Source organism: Paroedura picta, chromosome 4 (assembly GCF_049243985.1).
Source record: "Paroedura picta isolate Pp20150507F chromosome 4, Ppicta_v3.0, whole genome shotgun sequence".
NCBI lineage: Eukaryota > Metazoa > Chordata > Lepidosauria > Squamata > Gekkonidae > Paroedura > Paroedura picta.
Genome location: NC_135372.1, coordinates 136971872 through 136986812, shown reverse-complemented (window position 1 = coordinate 136986812; position 14941 = coordinate 136971872). Strand labels below are relative to the sequence as shown.

General features: G+C 42.8%; 1 long non-coding RNA gene across 1 annotated transcript; it reads right to left on the bottom strand.

Moving 5' to 3' along the window:
• Positions 1 to 379: 379 nt before the first annotated feature.
• On the bottom strand, positions 380 to 14665 carry LOC143836459 (uncharacterized). Its single transcript, XR_013230619.1, has 3 exons — positions 14229 to 14665; positions 4506 to 4626; positions 380 to 794 (listed from the first exon to the last, which is right to left on the bottom strand). It is a non-coding gene; the product is annotated as an uncharacterized LOC143836459 (long non-coding RNA).
• Positions 14666 to 14941: the final 276 nt, after the last annotated feature.

Sequence of the window (14941 nt, the reverse complement as noted above, 5' to 3'; positions counted from 1 at the left end):
GAAGGGAAGGGAAGGGAAGGGAAGAAAGAAAGAAAGAAAGAAAGAAAGAAAGAAAGAAAGAAAGAAAGAAAGAAAGAAAGAAAGAAAGAAAGAAAGAAAGAAAGAAAGAAAGAAAGAAAGAAAGAAAGAAAGAAAGAAAGAAAGAAAAAGAGGTTCCGCCTGGGCTTGGCTCCCCCCTCCCCTTCTGAGCCTCCCTAACCTTGTGCAGAACACTTTTCTGTTTCAATGGGGAGGGGAGGGGAGAGGAAGACCGAGTTGAAATCGATCTGGATTCAGAAGGATCCACACCGGGAAAAAAACAAAGTGCAGAATCAGCCCTGGAGAAAATGGCTGTTTTGGAGGTCGGTCTCCATGGCATTGGACCCCACTGAGGTCCCGCTTCTCCCCGAATCCCTTTCTTCCTGGGGTTCCACCCCATATACAGGAATTTCCCAACCTGGAGCTGGCAACCCAAACTTCCAGTAAGGCAAAAATACAGCGCTAGTAAAAAAAGGTCATGAGCTTTGTTCCCCAAAATGAGAATAAGGGCCTGAGCTGACCAGTATTTCTCAGTTTTAACTTTGTGATTTCATCTCAAGCCATGTATTTGTATGTACATATACTGGTTTGTTTTATGTGGCTAGCTTCTTAAGACTTTGATTTCAGAACAGTGTTTTGCCTTTGTTGAAAAAAAGGGGGCATAAGGATATTGTTTTATGGAAATGCAATAAATTTACTCACTGTGCACACTGATTAAAAACGCAAGCCCTCTTCTTTGATTGGTGGTTAATTCTGAATAAACAGGCTGCCGAACTCTCAAGCAATGCATTATGGGAGAAACAAATTTAGTGTAAGAGACACTCCCTGCATCACAGAATTCAATTCAACAAGAATATTGTCATACTTCTGTGCTCTTTTGTTGCTAGGTAAAATGCGAAACCTTTTAGAAGAAAGCATGCTGAAGCAAACACTCATTTTCATCACGGGAGGTCTTAATCCTATGACAGTTCTATTAAAAATGTCTTTGGAAGGCTGAATTAATTTCTGAGCTTCCTAAGGAGCTGATTTCTACTGCTTTTCACCGAATGTCTTTTACACAGTAAACATGTTCGCTGCATATATACATGTGTTTTTCACTGCAAATGTGTAAAAAGTGAGTAACTAATGCCTGTGGCACATGAATTTTTGAGGGCCTGTGTTCATGTGCCTGGCCCAATCACTTTCCCTGAATACAAGGGGAGGGGCAATATACAAACAATAATAACAAAAAAAATTGTTTCTTTGTAGGAATTCCCCTAATGGTGAATTTAGCATGGTAAATATACCTAAGCGTTTGGGAAGCTCACTGCATGCAAGTTATTTCCCCTCATACCTGGTCCAAGCGGTGGGAACACTGGTACCATTTTTTCCCCAGATTTCTGATCAAATATGAATTGGGGTGTATGTAAAAAAAAAAAAATCTAACTTCTTGGATGGGTTAGAGATGCCATGTTTATCAAACGATTATAGACTCGTCAAATGATTCTATATACTGCTTAGTTAATGGTTGTCTGTATTCTGACTGCCTCTTGTCAAGGTCAGCGCCCATTCAAGCTTGTTTGGTGTATTTCACGAACAGCTTTCAGAACCGTGTGTAAGATTACATCTGTAAAAACCGAGCAATACTTAGAATGTTCACACTGGCAAACAACGTAAGAGTTATGCTCAATGTGGTTTTGCCATCTGCCATCTTAAGTGGCAGCAGATTCAGCAGTATAAAGCTTTTGATTGTGTGGATCGTGGAAAGTTATGTTTCGTTTTAAAATAAATGGATGTGCCACAACAACCGATTGTTTTGATGTGGAACCTGTACTCTGGTCAAGAGGCTACTCTTAAGACAAAACATGAACAATCAGAATGTCTTCTAATTGGCAAAGGTATCAGAAACAGGTATTTGATCTCCATAGAATCACAGCGTTGGAATGGGGCCTCCTGGGTCATCTAGTCCAACCCCCTGCACCACGCAGGACACTCACAACCCTGTCGCTGACACTGTAACCTGCCACCCCCTTGAACCTTCACAGAATCAGCCTCTCCGACAGATGGCTATCCAGCCTCTGTTTAAAATTTTCCAAAGATGGAGAACCTACCACCTCCTGATAAAGCCTGTTCCACTGAGAAACTGCTGTATCAGAAACGTCTGGATATTTAGACGGAATTACTTTTGAATTAATTTCATCCCATTGGATCTAGTTCATCCCTCCCTATCCAATCTATACACAGAACATATAAGGAAAGCTGGATAGGATTTAGATAAAGGTGAAGTGAAAACTGGTGGGAGGAATGTTAATAATTTGAGTTACACAGATGAACCCACATTATTGGCAGAAAATAGGGAAGACCTGAAATGACTCCCAATGAAGGTTAAAGCAGAAAATGCCAAACCGGGATTACATCTGAATATCAGGAAGGCAAAAGAAATGACAACTGGGGAATTACACAACTTAAAGTTGATGATGAAGAAACTGAAGTTGATAAAGATTTTCTATTTTTTGGGACCCACCATCAATCAAAAGGAAGACTGTAACCAGCAAATTGAAATGAGAAAGGCAGCTACGAAGGAGTTAGAAAAGTTCTTAAGTGTAAGAAGGTGTTTCTGGCAACAAAGATCATACCATTTTTATGTATAGGTGTGAATGTTGGACAACAAAGGAAGTAGACAGGAAGAATGCTGGTTTATCTGACATGCAGTGTTGGAGGACAATATAATTGATACCATGGACTGCCAAAAAAGACAAATAAGTGAGTTCTAGATCAAATCAAGCCTGGACTCTCCCTTGAAGCAAAAATGACTCAAGTGGGGCTATCATACTTTCATACTAGGTGCTAAGAAAAGTTGGAGGCAGCAGGAAAAGAAGAAGGATGGTTAACTCAATGAAGTCAATAATTTGCAAGACCGGAGGAAAGCATTTGGGAGGACATTAATTCATAGAGTTACCATAAAATTGGAAGTGACGTGATGAACACTTCACACACATACAGGAGTGAGGTATGGGTACATCATCAACATACATAACTGTATTGGAAAAAAGTAAAAGCAGGTAACTTGCTTGAACTGCCAGTTTCATCTACATTTGGGAGAAGAAACCAAATTGTGTCTAATGCACACCATGAACCACTGTACCCTGCCCACTCCAGTGGTTGGCCTGCCCTTGGCTGTCCTGCTAGGTTCCTCTGGCAGGTCTCTCTCCTCCTTCCCCCCTTCAATGCGGCCAGCTTTCCCTCCTCCTCTAGCCACCCCTGGCCCCATATTAACTGTGCCAGGTACAGGCTAGGAGAGGCCGTAGACCCTCTAAGGTAGAGAGAGTTGACAGAAAGTTTCTCCCTCTCCCAAAACACTAGAACTCGAGGGCATTCAATTAAGCTGATGGCAGTAGGTTCAGGACAGAAAAAAAAATTACTTCTTTACGCAGAGTGATTAAAATCTGGAATTCACTGCTGGAGTATGTCGTGATGTCCACAGTAATAAACAGCTTTAAAAGGGGATTAGATCTTCATGGAGAATAAGCCTATTAGTAGCTACCAGCTGCGGTGACTCCACTAAGCCTCTGAATCCCAAACCCAAGAAGCAACATCAGAGGAAGGCCTCAGCCTCTGTGTCCTGTTGTTGGCCTTCCAGAGGAACTGGTTGGCCACTGTGTGAAACAGTATTCTGGACTAGATGGGCCACTGGTCTGATCCAGCAGGACTCTTTTTAGGTTCCTGAGAAATCCTTGGCCTCTCTGCCCTGTTGGCAGCTCTCTGAAGGAAACGGTTGGCCACTGAGTGAGACAGGATGGACAAGATGCATCAATGGCCTGATCCAGCAGGGCTTTTCTGATGTCCCTATGTTCCAAATTTGCCCTTGCTTCCCCTGGGCCTGCCCCTCCCTAGGCCTCAATGAATGGGCTTTTGCTTGGCATGATTAAGCCTAGTGCTTACCTGACCCGGGCTTCCTTTGTGGCTGCTGGTGTGGATGCCTCACTGGGGCTGCCCTGAAGCCGGGCCTAGCAGGTGCTAGCTGCAAAGACAGCTTTGTGGGAGGGGATGGTGCAGGTTCTAGTACCATTCCTGGATCTCCCAAAGGTGTATATCACACTACATTGTAATTGCCATCCCTCGCATAATTTTAATGCCTATAATACGTAATTGTTATTGTTACATTTAAGGATTCCTTTTCTTGGACAAAGGTAGAAAATTAACTGCAGCAAACACGAAACATTTTTACAGTGCATGCACTTGAAAGGCTCATGCCTTGAATAAAATTTGTTGGCCTTTAAGATGCTATTGGACTCAAATTTAGTTTAGAATTTTGTTTCCTCAATTTCTCAGGCTGCTCAAAAGTTACAGTTTAGGTATTATGCCTGAGGGTTCCCTTACAAAGGTCAGGCACAGATACAGAAAACATGACTTTGCAGTTATTCAACACTTTCCATTCCACTTTACGCTGACAGAGCCAGTATGGTATAGTGGTGAGGATATCAAAGACCTGAGTTAGTAATCCTCACCTGCCATGGAAGCTTGCTGGGTGATCCTGGGCCACTCACCCTTTCTCAGACCAGCCTACTTCATGGGCTGTTGTAAGGATAAACCGAAGACGACAGAAGAATGTGAGCTGCTTTAGGTCCCCTGTTGGAGAAAGGCAGGGGATAAAGGTAAATAATGTATCAGACTTTGTATTGCCCAGAATGACTGTCTCTGTCCCTCTTCCTACCAAAAAGTACCAAAATAAAATTTCAGTGTATTCCTAAGAACTCTTACCTGAAAGTAAGCCCCAGTGAATAAACCTGAGTAAAATTCTAAGTAGGCTTGTTTATCAGTTTTCCAACTGCCAGGTACAGCTTGCAGAGCTCCTAGAATTGCAATCAGATCAGTTCCCCCCCCCCAAAAAAAAATTTGCTGCTTTGGAGGGCAGACACTATGGCATTATACCCTGCTGAGGTCCTTTCCCATCCCCTACATCCCTCAATCTCCAGGAATTTCCCACCCAGAGTGGGCATCCCTATCAGTTTAGGATTGCGTCTTTTATTGCATACATTTAGCTTGTGATTTCAGTTAAGAAAACAAAAGCCCTATGGGATCAGATCAAGGGTCTACCTTGTTCTGCAGCCTCTATTTCCGAGCAGATGATCAAAAATAATTTAATCTAGGGACATTTCTTACTTCATTGAGTTAATAACATATAGCACAACAAAGTGCTTCCTTTTTTGCTGTTTTGGATCTCCTGCCCATCCATTTAATTGGATAATACCTCATTTTAACATTATGGAAGACAAAAAGCTTCCTTTATATACTTTCCTCCATACTATATATTATTTCATAGATTTCTAGCCTGCCATGAGCTTTTAAAAAAATATACAGTAAAAAAGCAACAACAAATTTAGGAAGATATTTTTGCAGTTTCTCTTTCATACACACTACTAGATCATGACTGAAATTTGGCAAAACTTCATTAGCCCATTAAATTCCTAAAATTCAGATAGCAATCTTTGTTTATCATTTCAATTCCAAGCACATTTTCCACCAGTAATGCAAAGCTTCTTACCAAAATGTGTTTTGACAGGCAGTGAAATCTGACAATTCTCATTCTGAGAGCAGAAAAATCCTCCATAAATGTTCACCCCCCTAAAAATTACCCAATTCCCCCCAAGTTGAAAGTTGCAATTTATGTATCTGTAATAAAATAAAATATGAAAGATCTGTCTTCAGTACTTTATTTCAGCTCTATTGCTTTAAATGAACAGCTGTTTACTCTTCTGTCTCTTGTAACATCCCTTCTATGAAATCAGCTATTTTATTTTTTGTTTGTAATGGGAAGTGTTTTTAACTATTATTGGAAAAAAGGTTTGAGTCTAGTAGCACCTTTAAGTTTAATTCTGGGTCTAATATTCTGTGTGCATGCACACCTTGTCAAAAACAGTGGCAATGTATCTTAAGAAGCATGCATGCACACTTGTAGTACTGTGTTCAGTTTTGGGCACCCCAGTTGAAGAGGGATGTTGACAAACTGGAACGTGTCCAGAGGAGGGTAACAAAGATGATGAAGGGTTTGGAAACCAAGACATATGAAGAAAGGTTGGGGGAGCTTGGTCTGTTTAGCCTAGAGATGACTGAGAGGGAATCTGATAACCATCTTCAAGTATTTAAAAGGGTGCCATATGGAGGATGGAGCAGAATTGTTCTCTCTTGCCTCAGAGGGACAGACCAGAACGAATAGTATGAAATTAATTCAAAAGAAATTCTGTCTAAACATCCGGAAGAAGTTCCTGACAGTTCAAGTGGTTTCTCAGTGGAACATGCTTCCTCGAGAGGTGGTGTGTTCTCCATCTTTGGAGATTTTTAAACAGAGGCTGGATAGCCATCTGACAGAGAGGCTGATTCTGTGAAGGCTCAAGGGGGTGGCAGGTGACAGTGGATGAGCGGTTGGGATGTGAGTGTCCTGCGTGGTGCAGGGGATTGGACTAGATGACCCATGAGGCCCCTTCCAACTCTATGATTCTATGAAAGCCTATACTGAAAATGAAACTTCTGTTGATTTTAAAGGTGCCGCTGGACGCAAACTTTTGTTCTGTTGCTTCAGAACACGGCTACCCATCTAAATTTAAGTATTCATGTAAGCAGCCTGGAACCACAAGGAAAGGCCTTTTAAAATGTTTTATGTATGTGTGTGGCTGTGAGGAAAGCAGGATGGGCCCAGGGAACCTGTGCTCATTAAAGTTTAATGTGAAGATCAGCCATTAATGATTATCATCCTGTGGCTGTGAATGCCAAGTGGACTGTTCTGTGAGTGAAGTAGCTGTCTTGAACTCGGGACCCACCACTTGCAATTCAACGCAATGTAGCTGCTCGCTAGCACTTGCTCCTACTAAAGACAAATCTTCTGTATATCATCGGATTGTTATATCATCTGATGCAGATAACATAGCCCTCGTTTATTTATTATGCTCAAACCCTCCGAGACACTCAAACAGCTTATAGATGGTTCCCAGAGCAGTCTGCCATCCCTGTGATTTACGGAGCTGCACCAGCTTAGTCTGCAAGGCTGTAGGTACCTATAAGCATTTTTATTCACCAGTGGTCTGCTTAACCTCCTCTGCTGAAACACCTTCGTCTGCTTCCCGCTCCAATATTACACGTGAGAACTAATAAATTTAACTGAAGTCAGCAGCAACCAAGTGGAACACTAAACTCTGGTCTTTTACACAATTTCCAGAACTGGCTAATGTGCGTGACAAAGAAAACTGGTCCTCTTTGCCGTTTTCCATTACTGTACCTCGAAATGACAGAGCATCACATGAAGATGCATTCTGCCAAGCCAGACCATGGTATTTTTTTTAAACTAACTACTACGGACTCTGGCTGGCAGTGGTTCCCCAAGGTTTCAAGCAGAGAAAGGTTCCCCCTGAGATACTTCTAACTCTTAAACAGGGGACCATCTAGAAACAAAGCATGTGCTCTACCACTAAGCTACAGCCCCTCTTAAAAAACAAACCAACAAGCAAAAAAAAAATGGCAAAATTCCTACATTTTTAGTAATTATTATTATTTTATTTATTACCCACCTCCCCTCAAAGGCTCAAGGCGGGTTACAACATTTGGATTAAAAAAAACCCAATACAATCCCTTAGACCCGATTTAAAACCAACAATACAAGCAACCTCATAAACCCAAGATGCTGCGGTGGAAAAAAAAAACTCCTCCTGGACCTAACCTCCCCAAAACTTCCTCATCTAGAGGGGAGGGTGCAAAGAGAGTGGGGAGGTAGGCTTCGCTACCGCCACTCCTATTGGAGCGGGGGGGGGCTGATCTCCCTTGCTGTCCGGCCTCAACCATAGACCTGGTGGAAGAGCTCCGTTTTGCAGACCCCATGGAATGTTGAAAGCTCCTGCAGGGCCCGCAGCTCCTCCGGGAGCTCATTCCACCAGGTCGGGGGCAGGACCGAAAAGGCCCTGGCCTTGGTCGAGGCCAAGCGAGCCTCCCTGGGGCTGGGAATGACCAGTAAATTAGTACCCACAGAGTGTAAGGCCCTGCGAGGGGCATAGGGCGATATTTAAGGATAGGGAAAGACTTAGATCTGAAGAACCAAACAGCACCTGTTGGGTAATCATTTATTAGAGGGGATGCTGGCCCAATAAGTGGTGTTTGAACGGTGATAGAGATTTCCATATACATTGTTGTTGTTGTTAGGTGTGAAGTCGTGTCCGACCCATCGCGACCCCATGGACAATGATCCTCCAGGCCTTCCTGTCCTCTACCATTCCCCAGAGTCCATTTAAGTTTGCACCAACTGCTTCAGTGACTCCATCCAGCCACCTCATTCTCGGTCGTCCCCTTCTTTTTTTGCCCTCAATCGCTCCCAGCATTAGGCTCTTCTCCAGGGAGTCCTTCCTTCTCATGAAGTGGCCAAAGTATTTCAGTTTCATCTTCAGGATCTGGCCTTCTAAGGAGCAGTTAGGGCTGATCTCCTCTAGGACTGACTGGTTTGTTTGCCTTGCAGTCCAAGGGACTCACAAGAGTCTTCTCCAGCACCAGAGTTCAAAAGCCTCAATTCTTTGACGGCCTTCCTTATGGTCGAACTTTCGCAGCCATACATTGCAACTGGGAATACCATAGCCTTGACTAAACGCACTTTTGTTGGCAGGGTGATGTCTCTGCTTTTTAGGATGCTGTCCAGATTTGCCATAGCTTTCCTCCCCAGGAGCAAGCATCTTTTAATTTCTTTGCTGCAGTCCCCATCTGCAGTGATCTTGGAGCCCAGGAAAATAAAATCTGTCACTATCTCCATTTCTTCCCCATCTATTTGCCAGGGATTGATAGGGATTGAGATGCCATGATCTTCGTTTTCTTGATGTTGAGTTTCAAGCCAACTTTTACACTCTCCTCCTTTACCCGCATCAACAGGCTCTTTAGTTCCTCTTCACTTTCTGCCATTAGAGTGGTATCATCTCCATATCTGAGGTTGTTGATATTTCTCCCTGCAATCTTGATCCCAATTTGTGACTCCTCTAACCCCGCCTTTCTCATGATGTGCTCTGCATACAAGTTAAATAGGCAAGGCGACAGTATACAGCCTTGCCGAACTCCTTTCTCAATACTGAACCAATCAGCGATTCCATGCTCGGTTCTCACTGTTGCTTCTTGACCTGCATATAGGTTTCTCAACATATAGGTTTCTCAAGAGCCAGTTTGGTGTAGTGGTTAGGAGTGCAGACTTCTAATCTGGCATGCCGGGTTCGATTCTGCGCTCCCCCACATGCAACCAGCTGGGTGACCTTGGGCTCGCCACGGCACTGATAAAAACTGTTCTGACTGAGCAGTGATATCAGGGCTCTCTCAGCCTCACCCACCCCACAGGGTGTCTGTTGTGGGGAGAGGAATGGGAAGGTGACTGTAAGCCGCTTTGAGCCTCCTTCGGGTAGGGAAAAGCGGCATATAAGAACCAACTTTTCTTCTTCTTCTTCAAGAGACAAATAAGATGCTCTGGTATTCCCATCTAGCTTGTAGGATTTTGAGCATAACTTTGCTAGCATGAGAAATTAGTGCAATGGTGTGGTAGTTTGAACGTTCTTTGGCATTGCCCTTCTTTGGGATTGGAATGTAAACTGACCTTTTTCAATCCTGTGGCCACTGTTGAGTTTTCCAAATTTGCTGGCATATTGAGTGTGAAATAAATAAACTCACCACAATGGAATGTCAAATATCAAATTAATTATACAAATAGAACAGGTATACAGCTAATTTTACAATTAGAAAAGGTATAAAAAAGGTACACTATCTATTTATTTATTTATTTATAGTTGGATTTATATACCACCGTTCGCCAAAAGGTGTCACGGCGGTTCACAATAAAATATAAAATCAAAGTAAAACCCCATATACCCCATTATTAATATAAAAGGATGGCATTCTATTCTATAACTCTCCCCACTTTTCCCGCTTGTTCAGAGAGAGGTCAGACATTAATTCTGTGAGAGAGAGAGAAAAACTGGCCGATGGATTAGGGATCTTGGATGGAACCCGGGCTCTGCCCTGGCCTCAACCATACGCCTGGTGGAAGAGCTCTGTCTTACAGGCAGTGCGGAAAGATGGTAGTTCCGCCAGGGCCCGTAGCTCCTCCGTGAGCTCATTCCACCAGGCTACCAAAAAGGCCCTGGCCCTGGTCGAGGCCAGGCGAACGTCCCGAGGGCCTGGGACAGTCACTTGATTCATACCTGCAAAGCGGAGAGCCCTGTGGAGGGCATAAGCAACCAAACGGTCCCGCAGGTCCGTAGGACCTAAGCCGCGTATGGCCTTAAAGGTTAATACCAACACCTTAAACTTGACCTGGAAACAGACTGGTAACCAATGGAGATGACAGAGTACTGGCTGAATATGGGCCCTCCAAGGTGTCCTAGTGAGGACTCTAGCTGCCCCATTTTGTACCAGCTGTAACTTCCGGATCAGAGTCAAGGGTAGGCCTGCGTAGAGCGAGTTACAGTAGTCTAGTTTGGAAGTGACCATTGCATGGATCACAGTGGCTAGGTGTTCCGAGGACAGGTAGGGCGCTAGTAGCCAGGCCTGGCGAAGATGAAAAAAAGCTGTTTGGGCTACTTTCGTGACTTGAGCCTCCATAGACAGGGAGGCATTAAAAGTCACTCCCAATTAACAGTCTTCTATTTTCTTTATACAAACTTAATGATAATGTGTAATGTAAATGAACAGTAACTCCCACTTTGTGGAAACTCCCAACAGGACCCAGGAGCTCAGCCTGTTTCGCCACAGCTTCTGCTGGGGAGCAAATAGCTGACTAAAATTTTTCTTTTAATAGGAGGATTATAGTTTGTATAGAAGAAGGAACACAAGTCCTTTGTTGGTTGTCAAGAGCCAAAAACAGGTCATGAGAAGGCTTTACTCTCCAGCCAAAAAAGGTTTATGCATGGGCTACCAAATAAGACGTCATGTCTCTCAAATGTAGCACTTTTACTGCATCATCTTTTAAGATTTTGAATAGTTCAACTGGAATGTTGTCACCTCCACTAGTTTTTTGGTTGCTGAGACTTCTTAAGGCCCATTTGATTCACATTCCAGGATATCTGGCTCGAGGTCAGTGACTACCCCATTGTGGTTATCAGGGATGTTAAAGCTCACTCTTGTATAGTTCTTCTGTATAATTTTGCCACCCTTTTAAAATCTCTTCTGCTTCTGTGAGGCCCCTACCATTTTGGTCCTTTATCATACCCATCTTTGCATGAAACGTTCTCTTCATATCTCCAATTTTCATGAAGAGATCTCTGGTCCTCCCCATTCTATTGTTTTCTTCTATTTGTTTGCACTGTTCATTCAAGGCATTCTTATTTCTTCTAGCTATTCTCTGGAATTCTGCATTCAATTGGGTGTATCTTTCTCTTTCTCCCTTGCCTTTGACTTCCCTTTTCTCCTTAGCTATTTGTAAAGCTTCCTCAGACAGCTACTTTGATTTCTTGCATTTCTTTTTCTTTGGGATGGTTTTAGTTGCTACCTCTTGTACAATGTTGCGAACCTCCGTCCATAGTTCTTCAGGCATTCTATCAGATCTAATTCCTTAAACCTATTTGTCACCTCTACTGTATATTCGTTAGGGATATGATTTAGTTCATACCTGAGTGGCCTAGTGCTTTTCCCTACTTTCTTCAATTTGAGCCCAAATTTTGCAACAAGAATCTGATGATCTGAACCACAATCGGCTCCTGGTCTTGTTTTTACTGACTGTATAGAACTTCTCCATATTTGGCTGCAGAGCACATAGTTAGTCTGATTTTGGTGTTGACTGTCTGGTGTTGTCCATGTGTAGAGTAGTCTCTTGGGTTTTTGGAAGAATGTTTGCTATCACCATTGTATTCTCTTGACAAAATTCTACCAGCCTGTGCCCTGCTTCATTTGGTACTCCAAGGCCAAACTTGCCTGTTATCCCAGTTATCTTTTGGCTTCCTACTTTAGCATTCCAATCCTCCATGATGATAAGCACACCATTTTTTGGTGTTGCTTCTAGAAGGTGTTGTAGGGCTTCATAGAACTGGTCAACTTCATCCTCTTCAGCAGCAGTAGTTGGGGTATAGACCTGGATTACTGTGATGCTGAAGGGTTTGCCTTGGATTCGAACTGAGATCTTTCTGTCATTTTGGGGATTGTATCCCAAGACTGCTTTTCCTTGCCTTGATTCATGGATCTGACGTTCCATGTTCCTATGGAATAAAAGTCTTTACAGCATCGGACTGTCTTTTCGCCACCAGTTCCCTCCACAACTGTGCGTCCTTTCAGCTTTGGCCCAGTCGCTTCATTCATTCTGGTGCTACCCATACTAGCCGTCTGCACCTCCCCAGTAGCATATTGGACACCTTCCTACCTGAGGGGCTCATTTTCCAGCGTCATATCGTTTTGCCTTTTGTAACTGTCCATAGAGTTTTCATGGTATACTGGAGTGGTTTGCCATTTCCTTCTCCAGTGGATCACCTTTTGTCAGAGCTCTTTGCTATGACTTGTCCATCTTGGGTGGCCCTGCACGGCATAGCTCATAGCTTCACTGAGCCACGTAAGTCCCTTTACCACGACAAGGCAGCGACCCTTGAAGGGGATTGGTTCTTATATGCTGCTTTTCTGAATCTGAAGGAGTCTCAAAGCAGCTACAATCACCTTCCCTTCCTCTCCCCACAAAAGGCACCCTATGAGGGGGAATGAGGCTGAGAGAGCCCTTATATTACTGCTTGGTCAGAACAGCTTTATCAGTCCATGTTGAGGAAGAGTGAGGAATAAAACCCAGCTCACCATAATAGAAGTCCACACTTCTAACCACTATACCAAAGTGGCTCAAGTTTCTCCTATCAGTTCAGCTGAGATCTACCACCCTGTAACTTAAGCCCATCTTAGTCTTGCCTTTGCAGCCATAGAGATGGCATCATTGATCTCTTCTGTGGGTCAGCCCTTCAGGTATTTGATGAGTTTAATTGTGTGCCTCCTCACCAAACCTAACACACCGAGTTCCTTCAACTCTTCCTCACATGGCTTTTCCAGGACCACCTCCCAATCATTTTTGTTGACCTCCTATGAGCTTGTTCAAATTGGTTTACATCTGCCTTCAAGTATAAATTACAGACCAAAGTACTAATCAAGCAATATCTAATTATTGGTACTGAGCCTTCGGGGAGGGCGGTATATAAATCTAAATAAATAAATAAATAAATAAATAAATAGAACAGAACTGTTTCCTGCCACTCATCAAATGATTACAATTTTTTAAAAAAATACATACTACAAATTTCCCCCATCTGGATGACCACAGCTAATCTGATCTTAACAGACCTCAGAAGTGAACAAGGGTCAGCTTTGGTTAGTACTTGGATAGCAGACACCAGAAACAGGCAATAGAAAACTATCTTTGTCTCTCTCTTGCCTTGTAAGTACTATAAGTTGTGACTAACAGCACTTTCTACAACCACAGATCTCTTGTTTACACAGCAACACAAGTGCCGCCTCTTCCTTGAAGCAATACAGCGCCTCTCCCCTTTTTAACTGGAGAATGGGACCATATAAATTTATGAAATCTTCAGTTTTATGGTTGCAGGTGGCCAACTGGCAAGAATAGCATAGAAGTACAAAATGTAGAAACAGAGTGAGTTCAACACACACGTAACATTTAAGGGTATTCCGATGGAAAAAATATTTCCTTTACCAATATTTTAAAGAATTTAAGCTTCAAACCCAGCTTTTAGACCATGCATACATTTAACATTCTGCACATAGCTGGAAACTAAGCATTTGCTTAAGAACCAGCCTTTTTCAGAAAGCACAATTTACTTAGTGCAGATTTCCCCAAGTTATCTTAATACAGTACGAGGCAGTCCCCCTAGAATCTGAGTAGGGATTCATCCCTGGACTAAGCCAAACTTTTTAAAGTGGACTGCACCCTTAAAACCCCACTGAGTAAATAGGATTAAGACTAGGCTGTTTGAGTTTACATCATGTAGTTGTTGTTTTTTGCCTTGAAAAACAAAGTAATTGAGCTTTTAGGGCTAACTGTACTATTTGTATAGGTTATAAGAGAAATATTTTTTGCTTTGCTCTGAAGTTATTACATCCCTCGTAATCCTGCTGCAAGAACGGCACACAGGACAAAGGTAAAAGGGAGCAGAAACATAACAACATAAAAGGCGGGAATAAGTGCTCTCCCTCTAATTATTGTTACCAGTCAAACTGGACTTTGGTAAGTGGCACAGTACCTCTTATCACCATTGTTCTTTCTGCCACAGCTAAACTTCCTTCTTTTTATGTCATTTAACATGACTCAAGTGAGCGCTCTTGAAGTGTTGTGAGGGCAGCCATTACGAAGAAAATTGACTAGTTATCCCAAATAGCAGAAGGGGTAGGGGGCAGGGTGGAGTGCAAAATGCTGAAATAAAATGGAAAGCTAAAGTTAGTGGCATGATCAGGGCATGAAATGAGTTCAAACTATTGAGTCTGATCTACAGCGCTTGGACAGCAGGGTGTAGAATATATTATTCTCTTTTGGGTACCTGAATAGGCTTATAAATGAACATTTTTAAATGGTACTCAAAATAAGTTGAATTTCTCTTACTCTCTGGGTAGGGCAGGCTTTCTCAACCAGGATTTCATGAAACCCTGGAGTTTCTTGAAGGCCCTGGAAAGGTTTCCTGAATGGGTGGGAGTTAATTAATTTTTATATATATATTAAATTTGTTAAACATTCATCAAGTAATATGGACGTATATAGTCATCGACCTGCCCCCCCCACAAATGGCCAATGAGGGGCCTGGTGGGTGTGTGAAGAGGAGGGACCCCAGGTAGGCATGTACACAGCTATGCTTCCCAACCATGTTCTACACAGTCACACCACTTCTGGGGTTTCTTGGAGCCTGAAGAATGTTTCAGGGGTTTCTCAATGGTTAAATAGTTGAGAAAGGCTGGCGTAGGG